The 11,574-nt window shown below is 41.9% G+C and overlaps 1 protein-coding gene across 1 annotated transcript in view; it reads left to right on the forward strand.

The window, feature by feature from the left end:
- Window positions 1-7,768, forward strand: part of Rwdd3 (RWD domain containing 3) — a 41,603-nt gene extending 33,835 nt beyond the window's left edge. Inside the window, exon 5 of the mRNA XM_041654305.1 lies at window positions 7,648-7,768. The gene's annotated coding sequence lies outside the window, so the exon portion shown is untranslated. The remainder of the gene's footprint in view (window positions 1-7,647) is intronic.
- Window positions 7,769-11,574: the final 3,806 nt, after the last annotated feature.

The raw sequence follows: 11,574 nt of genomic DNA on the forward strand, positions 1-11,574 counted from the left end.
AAGAAGTTTGGGGTTTAAAATAGACAGCCCAGCCAGGGCTATGTAGCAAGACACTGTCTCAAAAACAAAAACAAAACCCACATACCAAAAAAAACCCAACAACAACAAAAAATCATCACCAACAAATCAATCCATCCATCCATCCATCCATCCATCCATCCATCCATCCGACAGTATTACAACTGAAGGAAAGGCCAAGGTAGCAAACACAGATACAATATTAGATAAATAATCTGAAACATTTCTACCCCTTAATCAGCATGTGTGTTAGTAATTTTTGAATTGATTTTTTTTGCAATCCCGGAAAGGACTAATGGTTCAATTATACTGGGGAAAGAGCAAACATGTCACAAATCCAGGCAATTCTCTAAACTGCTTCCCCGGTTCCTTTTATTACTGTCATGCTCTTTACCTATGATCGCTATTCTAAAATATTAACCTTTAAAAAATTCCTCGCACAGTTGGTCGGAGCGCTGCGATCTGCCAGCTTGCCACTTTCTGAATCTGAATAAGTTTTGGGGAATCCCCAAATGGCTCTCCCGAAGTCCCTGAAGAGAAAGAGAAAATGCAAACTACAAACTATTGTTTCCCCTTTGGTTTTGCTCACAGAGAGCAGAACAGTCTAAGAGCAAATGCACAGAGCTGAGCCAGTAGGAGGCTACGGGGCCCAGGCAGCCCAGTTCTGCCTTGCTCAACACTAGCGTGAGTGAGTGAGTGAGTCACCGTGAGGTATCTCGGTGTCTGAGGAGCATTTGCGTGAACTGTCAGTTGAAAGCATCGACAGTGTTCCATTAGTAATGAATTATGGGAGTAATTTCATTAATTTCTTCACCTCAGTCAGTGCATATTAGTGTAAGTTACTCAACCAAATATCAAAGGAACCATTGCATTTTAACCTTTTAGGATTTTACTGCGTAGCTAGCAAGAGTGGAAAAATAAATTAATGTAGCATTTCTCTAAAAAAATGACTGAAGATAAGGAATGGACATAATTTCTCCTGTTTTTAATTTAATAGCAGGTTTATAGTTTTGTGCAAAGCCATTCACATTACATTTGACCCTCTGGGAACTGCTTTTTTTTTCCCCCCTGTGGATATAATTTTGAGTCTTTAATAATCTGTTGTTAAATCCAGTCTGAGTTTGATTAATGAATTGTGACGAACCAGCACATTAATTTGCAGGTTTGGTCTAATGCCCTAAAAGGCTGCTTTGTTGCCGATGTTATTAGTGCTCCACTGCACGCAGAGCCATTGGATGGCAGTGTGCCCCAAATAATGGGCAGCTACAATCACTGCAAAGTTCCAGTGATGTCGCTCCAGCGGCAATTGTGGAGCCATGTCATGAAAAAAGAAAACCCCAAGCTAATCCAGAGCCCTCAAATGGGACCCGAGGATCCTTAGGTGGGGGGTATCTCTGCGTGAAACTAGGGGGAGTCTATAAATTTAAGTGGGACAAAAAATTCTTCGCTCTGATTAACCGGCAGCAGAAATGTAGCAATTTTGTTTCATAACAGACAGAGTCACCAGACGCTGGACGGTTCATCACATCTGTGACTCTGTCAGCTCAGGAAATCGGGGGTATTTTCAGAAGATATTTTATAACGCTGACGTCCCTCACTACCGCTCAACTACAATAGTCATTAGGACAACTAATTGCCCGACTTGGGATTGGATATAATAATAAAGAGGTATGTATACTGTGCTGCCCAATAAAAAAACCTATAAGATCACAATGCATAGGCCTCTAAAGGGGTAATCCCGAGGAGGGACACATGCCCCTCCCCCGTGGCGGGGAGACTCCTATTGTGAAAATGGTACTACCGTGTTTTCTTTGCAGGCTGATAATCTGCATACTTCTCAGGGTCTGTTCAAACATGCCACCCGTGTGGCCAGCTGGTGGCAGTGACAGAGTTATGCTAACCTGCTCCACCTTCCTCTCCCGAAGCTGCAGGAAGGTATGAACTATTTGTCTTATTCAGTGACATTTTCCAAGCGCACATTCTATTACTCGACACACGGGAGGCACTTAGAAAATAATGAACACATGATGTCTTTAGGAGGAAATCAATTATTTTCCTTCCTTTGAATGAGTCTGGGTTTTAAAAATCATTTTAAAAAATGAAATAAAATCTGGTATCCACATTCTAAAGCTTTTATTGCCTCATAAAAGGCCTTTACAAGGCATTGGAAATGTTTATAGGAACTGATGCTAAGCGGTTTATTGTCCGGCAGCTCAGTTTATCAGGGCACTGTAGACGCTCATAACTGATTTATTTCAAAGCACTGCTATAATTAAACAAAGAGAACTGGGATTTTCCAAATGCAAACAGAGAAGCAGAGAGACATGAGAATTAGATGAAGGGAAAAGATTAGCATGCGGATTGGGAGGGCGTGTGTGTGTGTGTGCGTGTGTGTGTGTGTGTGTGTGTGGTGTCTGTGAATGTGTGTGGTGTGTATGCGTGGTGTGTGTGTATGTGTGGTATGTGTTGTATTGTGTATGTGGTGTGTGTGTAAGTATGTGGTGTGTATGTGTATGCGTGTGGTGTGTGTGGTATGTGTTGTATGTGTGTATGTGGTGTGTGTGTAGTGTCTGTGTATGTGTGTGGTGTGTGTATGTGCTGTGTGTGTATGTGTATGCATGTGGTGTGTATGTGTATGCGTGTGGTGTGTGTGTGGTGTCTATGTATGCGTGGTGTGTGTGTGGGTGTGTGGTGTGTGTATGTGTGTGTGTGCACGTGTACTGTGTGCAAAAAGACCTAACATGGTGAGAGAGTCTTTAGGGCTGTAAGTTGCCTTAGAGATTATTTTTCAATTTAATTTAACAAGTATTGAAACTGAAGCACAAAGAGGTTAAATGACCAGTGACCTCCTAATTGCTAAATCCAATAAACCCTTCTCAGACCTTATCTTATTTGACCACACTATTGCATTTCATGCTGTTTACCTCTCCCTCGTTCATGGAGCGCACACGAGGCTGGCTCTGCCTCTCAGAACGCCTGCCTCCCCCACTTCTCCCCAGCCCTAGCCTCCACACTTCTCTCAGGAAAGCTCATCTTTTGCATACTCCTGATCCCTACTTTGCAGAGACTCTAGTCATTGTTTCTCAGTATTTCCATTACTGCTTCCTTAAATCGTCTTTTAAAAGCCATTTCTCTGCCTTATTTTCCCGCATCCTTTTTCTTCTTGTCCCCCTTTCTGGAAGAGTTTCAATACCACGATATAGTGTGCAGCTATTTATATTTTGCCAACTATTAGAAAAACCCCATTACATATTTAAGCCCATTCCAACCCTTATCAAACACTTATTTTGAATAGAACTCAAATATCACCAAAGACTTCTTTAACCATTTCTCTAAGCTCAAGTTCTAGTCTTTTTTATGGGAGTGGCTTCCTCCCCCAATTCCTGTTACTGTGAAATTAGCGTGTTAGTTTACCTACTTCTAACTATAGGGGAACTCAGCATACATGTGCTGCTCTTGGGGGCAAACAGGGATGAAGCTGTCTTCTCTTTAACTTCAGTCAGAATGGACAAACTGCAAAATGCTGCTTGTGTAGCGAATCTCAGAATCATCTGTGGTGGTCACCACAGCTGCCAGTAGGGGTGGGGATGATGGCACTGTCTGCTGGCTGTAGATGGCCACTTGTTCCCTGGTTGTTGGAAGGAGGCTGCTAGTTTGTTCCCAGTCACTTAGCCCCAAAATAATCACACAGAAACTGTATTAATTAAATCACTGCTTGGCCCATTAGCTCTAGCTTCTTATTGGCTAACTCTTTTTTTTTTTTTTTGGATTTTTGAGACAGGGTTTCTCCATAGCTTTTTTTGGTTCCTGTCCTGGAACTAGCTCTTGTAGACCAGGCTGGCCTCTAACTCACAGAGATCTGCCTGCCTCTGCCTCCCGAGTGCTGGGATTTAAGGTGTGCTCCATTACCACCCGGGCTTGGCTAACTCTTACATATTACTTTAACCCATTTCAATTAATCTGTGTATCACCATGTGGTTGTGGCTTACCTGCTAAAGTTCCATCTGGCTCTGGCAGGAGTACATGACTTCTCTCTCTGACTCCACCTCCTTTCTACCAACATTCTGTTTAGTTTTCCCCACCTAGCTCTCTTCCCCTCTAACTCTACTATAGGCCCAAAGCAGTTTCTTTATTAACCAATGATATTCACAACATATAGAGGGGAATCCCACATTAACTGGTCTTGGCCATTGTCTGCCAGAGTATTAGTTTGGCTAAGGGTGTCCTATAGCAGTTGGTCTGTTGGAGGAGATGTCACATCTTCAATTGTCTTGAATGGTGCCATCTTCTTGTGACAATCAAGGTCAAGTTTGTTTATGTTTCCTTCACAGTTTTGATAGAACACAAATCTGAAAACTGTCATATCTTTGGATAGATAAGCATCATTATGACACACCACTTTTTATGTCTGATGGTAATATTTATATATATCTCCTTTATGGAACCTTTCTGTGTCCATATATTCAAAATTTAAAACCAGCTCCATAAGATGGACTTCTGGTTGGTACTGCAGTTGGCTGGGTCATATGCCCTGAGGGAAAACCTACACTTATTCTGCTAAATGGATAGAGTAATAAACCACCCCCTAAGTTCCTGTCTCTGTACTTACAGAATAGTGCATCTCCCAACCCTCATCAGAGAGGCTTTCTTTTTTGCGGTAGATGGTGATTAATACAGAGACCGTCATCTGGTAAACATGTAGAGAATAATAGACTAATTGGGACATCCATACCATCCCCACATATGCATCAGGGATCATGATGGAAGAAAGGCCAGAGGCATTGTAAGAGCCAGAGGGAGTAGGTGTCTTTGGTGAAACAGTATTTGTCTGACATGAGCAGCTATACACGTTAACTTACAATGACAAAACTACACGTATAAGACCAACAAAGATCAGGCCCGCCAAAACCCCAGCATGGATTGGGGAGGGGCTTGTGAGGTGCCCTCCCTACCTGAGGAGCTATTGGCAGTTGATGGCTCAACGGGGGAGGGAGAGTCAGCTTTCCTCAGGGATGAGGGCCCTGAGAAGTGACCCAGATTCCAATAGACGGTCCCAAACCCTCACAGATGCAGGCAGCACTAGGTAGACCCAGTGGCTGCTCCATTATACAGGAAGAAAGAGCACACAAAGGGGAAAGGGAAAAGGCTGTGGGGAGTGAGTGGGAGAGGGACAGAAGAGGGAGGAATGGGATTAGTTCAAATACGTCTTTGAACATTCAGACATTAAGTAAACTAATGAAAAGAAGGCCCTTCAATAGTGTTTTTATTATTTATTTGTTGAAAGCAAAAGTAAATCTCTCTCCCTTCCTTCCTTCCTTCCTTCCTTCCTTCCTTCCTTCCTTCCTTCTTGATATTTTGAGACAGGGTTTCTCTGTGTTACAGCTCTGACTGTCCTGGAACTTGCTCTGTATATCAGGCTGGCCTTGAACTCACAGAGATTCACCTGCCTCTGCCTCTTGAGTGCTAGAATTAAAGGTGTGCTCTACCACATCCTGGCTTGCAATTTTTTTTAAAGAAATTCTAGATGCCAACAATATCTTCATTGAATATAGAAACCACATTGACAACAGTTTCTTTCAGATTTTAAAGTATAATTCTGTTTTCTGGCTTCTCTGATTTTGTTGAGAACTTATTTGAAACTCCTGCGAGGGTGATATTCTTTTTTATTTGCTGTACCCAAGGCTCCTGCTTTCTATATGTCATTGGCTATTATACTATGGCATTACCAGTACTGTGTTTGTCCTGATTTGGTTTGGACATCTTGTCTTATGGAAAATTCTTAGTCATCATATTTTCAAACATGACATTTACTTGGATTTCCTTTCTGGGGCTTCTGGCATACTTATATTAGTATTCTGCCATATCTCACACATGTTTTTCATTTTTCTATGTAGTTTTTGCTTATTGTGGTATTTGTGAGTGTATATGTGTTGTGTAGGGATGAATTAATATATACATATGTGCATGAAGGACAGTGGGCAACCCTGGGGTTGTTCCTCAGGTGCTGCCAACTTTGTTGGTTGAGATGGTGTGTCTCACTAACTTAGAGCTTGCCAAATAGGCCAGGATTGCTGGCTCCACCAACCCTGCTGTCTCCACTCCCCCAAGGCAGGGAATAAAGAGTGTTAAATCACACTTGGCTTTTTGTAGATGGGGTTTGGAGCTCAAACTCGTGGCCTCATATTTGCAAGGAAAACTCTTTGCTGTGCTATCTTCGGAGCTCTGTAGTGCAGTGGACAGCAGAAACCAGAGCATCAACTTCTCTCCCTTCATTTTTGTGGTCAGCAGACACTGACTAAAGTAGGTAGTGAGGAGGCTCTGTTGGGAGAAGGATCATATGTTGTTGGAGGATAGAAGCAGACAAAACCATAAAACTTAAAAGCTCTTGGTAGTTTTGATGACCGAGTCAAACAGGCCATCGGGCTTATTGGTGCCGACTCTTGGTGAGTTTACGTAATTTCTCACATTTAATCCAGTGAATCCCATTGATGCTATGTGGGATTTTGCCACTATGGAGGGGATTTTGAAAACTGGTCAATTCCTAACTGTTATTTTTGGAATGAGAATGAGGTGCAGTTAAAAGAAGTGAGACTCAAGAAGAAGGACCGAGCAGTCTCTAGTCCTTCCTCTCTGTCTCCCAGGCTTTGCGTTGCTTTTTTTTTGGAGAAGGACCTTCTTGATTCCCTGTTCCAGGGAAGATGCCAAACTAAGGAGTCACACACAATTTTGTTAGAGTTCCCAGCTGATGTTTCTTCTTACTCTTACAGAAATCGTTCTCATCGGATCATCTTGATCTGATTCAGGGTGCATGATTATGCCACAGACACTGTACATAAAGCAATCTGTGTTTTGACTGGTGATAAATTGATAATCACCTAGCTGGCTAAGCCAGTCCACGGAGAGGCAGTTAATATTGTGAAACTTCAATAAGGTCGACTGTCAATGCGATAGATATTGCAGGTGAACACCCTGATCTCCCCTTGTAATCCTCAGAATCTCTGCTATCCATCACTCTATAATACATTTGTTTAGCAGGGAAATAGGCTTCTAAGAATCTCACCATCAAAGCGAGTCTGAGCAGCAGCATTCCTAACCCTGACACGCGAGTCTCGACAATGCTGTCAGAACACTATTTAGCTATCAAATTTAGTGAGGGCTTATAAATTTACAGAAGTATGACAAAAGACTGAACGGCATTCTCCTTTGTTTTCCTTGGGCGATAAATAAGTCCCAGGAGCGCCCGCCCGACTTGCCCTCCCGGCTAGCATTTGAGTAGTGCGTTTGGGTCTTAAGTGTCCCCTTCTCTGACACATCTAAATGTAGACTTTCGAAAGTTTACCAGGGTTTTCTATTGCTAAACCCTTAAGGAGTTTCAAGGGGAGGAAGATTTAGGTCAAGGAAGGTACAGTTTTATTTTTACAAATGAAAACAAAGGCTGGGGTGTAGCTCAGTGGGAGATGGCTTGCCTGTTCTGAGCTGGACTGTGGGTAGCTCCCCAGCTCTGCAGAACAAGTAAATCCAAGTAGAATTGTTAAAAACAAGTACTCCTGATGTGTGTGTTTGTGTGTTTTTTAAATTCATGGAAAAGAATATTTGTTTGTTTATTCTGCTGTCTTTCTCTTGTCTCAGTTATTCTTTGTGGAGAACACGGTTTCCCCCGGAACACAGACTCAAGAGCAGAACCAGCCATGGCTCCAGTTGGCATTCCCAGGTGCGACTTTGGGAAGAAGACATTTGCTCTTTGCTTGGTTATATTCTGAATTTATATGAACATTCTAATGAACGATCTTATTGTGTGTGGTTCAATGTCCCGGGGGAACAGTTCTCTTCTATTTAATCTCGGGAAATAGGATCAGCTCTGCCAAGGTATTATGGAGCCTAAGGAAACACTTCCCAGATTTAAATGAAGAGTGGAAAGTCGCCTAAAGGGGTCTCACTAATTAGAATTCCAGTGGAGCAAGCATGGGAAGGAGGCAGCCTGCATCTGCATCCACCTCTCTCCTACTCCTGGTGGGAATTTTGAAGGGATTTTGCATAGTTTCCCTAGGCGATCAATTACAGACCCTCTTTTCCCAGTAATTTTTGAATTCATTATTCTTAAATATCAAAATGCATAAAGGAAAATATATCCTTTAAGCTATGGTATAAGACACTGCGATTCAACCAAAGGTTTCTTAGAGTTTAGAAAACCTATATTGAGGTTTTCTTGTCTTCATTCAGCTTGGCCTTAGAATGGAATCACGTTCTTCTGGGAAACGGCTTCTCTTGGCGGCACAGTTTTCTTGAGGACAAGGACATAGGAGTTACATCTCTGGTTAGAGTTCTGTACATAGTATCTGTACACAAAATAGACATCTAATGCGTTTGTAATTAAGCATGATATGGTCTATTTTTCTCGAGCCTCTTCTCAGCTATGTTAAAGAGTTCAGAAATCTGGTAAACAGGGGAGAAGGGGGTTGCTACACCGTGCATTTAGGGGCTCTGCAAACATTTTCTGGCGATGCAGTTTTCCTACCACTAAGACCTTCCTGGTGTCAGTAGACCCCTGGGAGCTAATAGAATGTTTGCTTTGATTATTTTTAACCCGGTCCTAACTAAATTTTTAAAAAAGAATAGGAAGAAAAGTAGCCAAGAATAATAGTTAAAACAACAACAATTGGCAATACATTTTTTACATGAACTATATTATTATTCTGAAAAGGAAAATAATACCTTTCAGGGTAAGTAGACATTTTTTCCCAGATTTTTGGAGACAGTGGATAATGTTTTTTATGTATAATAATAAACAAACGCTGAATTGCTCAGAGAAGAGCCAGTAACGGTGGCTAAAATCTGACAGATGCTTAGATAAGCTAGCTGTTCTTTTTCATTTCCTACCCCATACAAAAATTTACTTGATCTCTTCAAGAAACATTGAACTTCCCATTGTGGTTAAAATTTTACAGATGAAAAAGCCATTTTCATATGGGTAAATTGTGGCTTAGGCAACAGGGTAGACTTTATAATACAGTTTCTCTTCTGCCAGTGTCTGTTTTATTTCTACTGTGATAAAGTCTATACAACATAAGGTCAATCATTCCATTAAACTTTAACATCCAGTCCAGTGGCATTAAAGATATTCCCGCTGTATGACTACCACCACCACCCATCTCCAGAACTTTTTTTGTTGTTGTCCCCAACTGAGACCCAATACTCATCATTCCCTAACTTCTCATTCACCTTTCTTTCCAGTTGCCAAGGACTCCATTTTCCTTCTGCCTCCATGAATTTGACAGCTATAGGTACCAGATAGCCAGTATCCCGGGAATATTGTCTTCCAGGGTTGGGTTACATTTTCCATTTTTTAAATTTAGCATTTTCTTCTTCTTCCTCTTCCTCTTCCTCCTCCTCCTCCTCCTCCTCCTCCTCCTCCTCCTCCTCCTCCTCCTCTTCCTCCTCCTCTTCCTCTTCAGTGATCATTTGTATTTATGCCTAGCCTAAGTTTGAGCTTTCAGTCCTGGGTATTTGAACTATGTTAATTTTATAGCCACATCAAAGGCTTTGGTTCATTTACTAGCACTTCATTAGATTCTTCCAGGATCTTGTTAGACACTTTGCACCCTCCCTGTTTATTTCCTAGCTTCCCCATGTGCTTAGTTCCAGGACCTCTTTGGTCCTTGCACTTTCAGAAGTTGGAAGAACTCACCGTCACTGAGATACCTCATTTTGTTTAATGTTCCCAGGAAGGTTTCATGTGCAGTATGGAATTCCATTAATTTGAAACCCAGTGTCACTGCAGGTTAACAAGACCTGTCCCCAGGGTGGCCAGAGGCAGGTTCGGTAAGAACGGAATTAGGATGTTCAAAAAGGGACAGAGAAGCAACATGCCAACGTTACCATTCAGGACAGTGAGCATGAGCTTGAAGAGAATTTGACATTCACACCCCTATCATGTTAAAAAAAAAAAGCTTACTGAATTTTGAGAAGAAATGTAGTTCCTGTAATCTTGGAGTCTACGCAGCTGCAGACATGACCGGATGAACAAGAGAACGAGGGATAGGCCTTTCCCGTGCATTGCAGTGTGAGACTCTTTCATCACAAGCTTCCCACGGACACGTGTGAAAATCAGCAGCCTCATTAGTAAGGATACCAGAACCACACAGCAAAACCCTGGTCATTCTTTTGATCTCAAAAGGACTTTTAATTGCAGTTACTTGGCAGTGGGGATAAACAGTGACTGGATGCTCCTTTCCTCAAAGCATCCGTGTGTTTTCTCCCAATGCTCCTTTCTAATAAGCAAAAGGAAGCTAGCATGAATGGGACATTGCAGCCAACTATGTCTTTACAGGACTTTTAAGCCTGTCTGCTTCCCTGCTTATCCTTCATCATCCTCCTGTGTGCGAATAACGTGGTATAATGCATTGCGAAGAGATGATACTAGATGAGTCACATTGACTTCTCTCCTATAAATAAGTGGAGTTTTTAACAGGTGAGTCAAATCTGCGTGACTTATAATCAGGGAACATTGTTTTCCATGTCTTTCCCCATCCCCACTGGCCGGATTTATGTGAGTAGTGGTGGATTCAGCAGTTCTGATCTTAAAAGGTGTCGGTAAGTGGGAGAATGGAAAGAAAGGGTGGTAGATGAAGAAAGACTGATCTCCTGAAGCCTTATTGTTTAATACGAGAAACAATGGATTCCCCTGGGAGCCTACTGAGATGTGATGGAATATTCCTAAAGGCTAGTGCATATCTCAGGAAAGCCATGGAAGCGGACTCCTCAGCTGGCCTTTGCTTCCCATCTGGACTCACACAGCCTTGGATGTGGCAACCCACCCAGGCCTGATCAGCATCCTCTGGAAAGAGGTCACAGGTCACTGAAAACCCACTGCTGACCCCCTCACCTTCTCTCCCTCACTCTGTAGACCAGGGAGGCCTTGAACTCACAGAGATCCACCTGTTTCTGCCTCCCAAGTGTTGGGATTACAGGCCACCAGTGACCAATTTGACTCTATTTCTTTAGGACAAGCAAAGATTTGCTTTTCTTTGTTTTAGGAACACAAATAGCTGTTGATTATCATAATGGGGAAAGATAATTATTAAGTTCACTTGTTTGAATTCTCACCTTTTGAAAATGATTTGTCAAAAAAAAGAAAAAGAAAAAAGTACATGATTTGTCTTACACATTTGACTTCAAATATCAGTCCTACATTTCATAAATTTAAGCTTCCTGCACTTGGGACCATTATTTCCATCCAGTGAGCACTGGGATATGTGTGAAAAGGTAAGTAGCAAATTGTAGAGACTACCTTAGTAACTTTCTGGATTAAAAATGGATTGTCAAAAATCATCTTAAAAGTACAAATTAGCCATAATTCCTTACTAAATGAATAGCTTTTACCTTTGATGATCATACTTCTACCTCAAATGAAACAATGCCTTAGATGACTGGTTCTCAACCTGCGGGTCGCGACCCCCATGGGGGCATTGAACCACCTTTTCACAGGGGTCACATATCAGATATTCTGCATATCAGATATTTACATTATGATTCATAACAATAGAGCATTATAATTAT

This window comes from Microtus oregoni, unplaced genomic scaffold (genome assembly GCF_018167655.1).
Source record: "Microtus oregoni isolate MIOR12 unplaced genomic scaffold, Mior012 000000F_ref0000247, whole genome shotgun sequence".
Lineage (NCBI taxonomy): Eukaryota > Metazoa > Chordata > Mammalia > Rodentia > Cricetidae > Microtus > Microtus oregoni.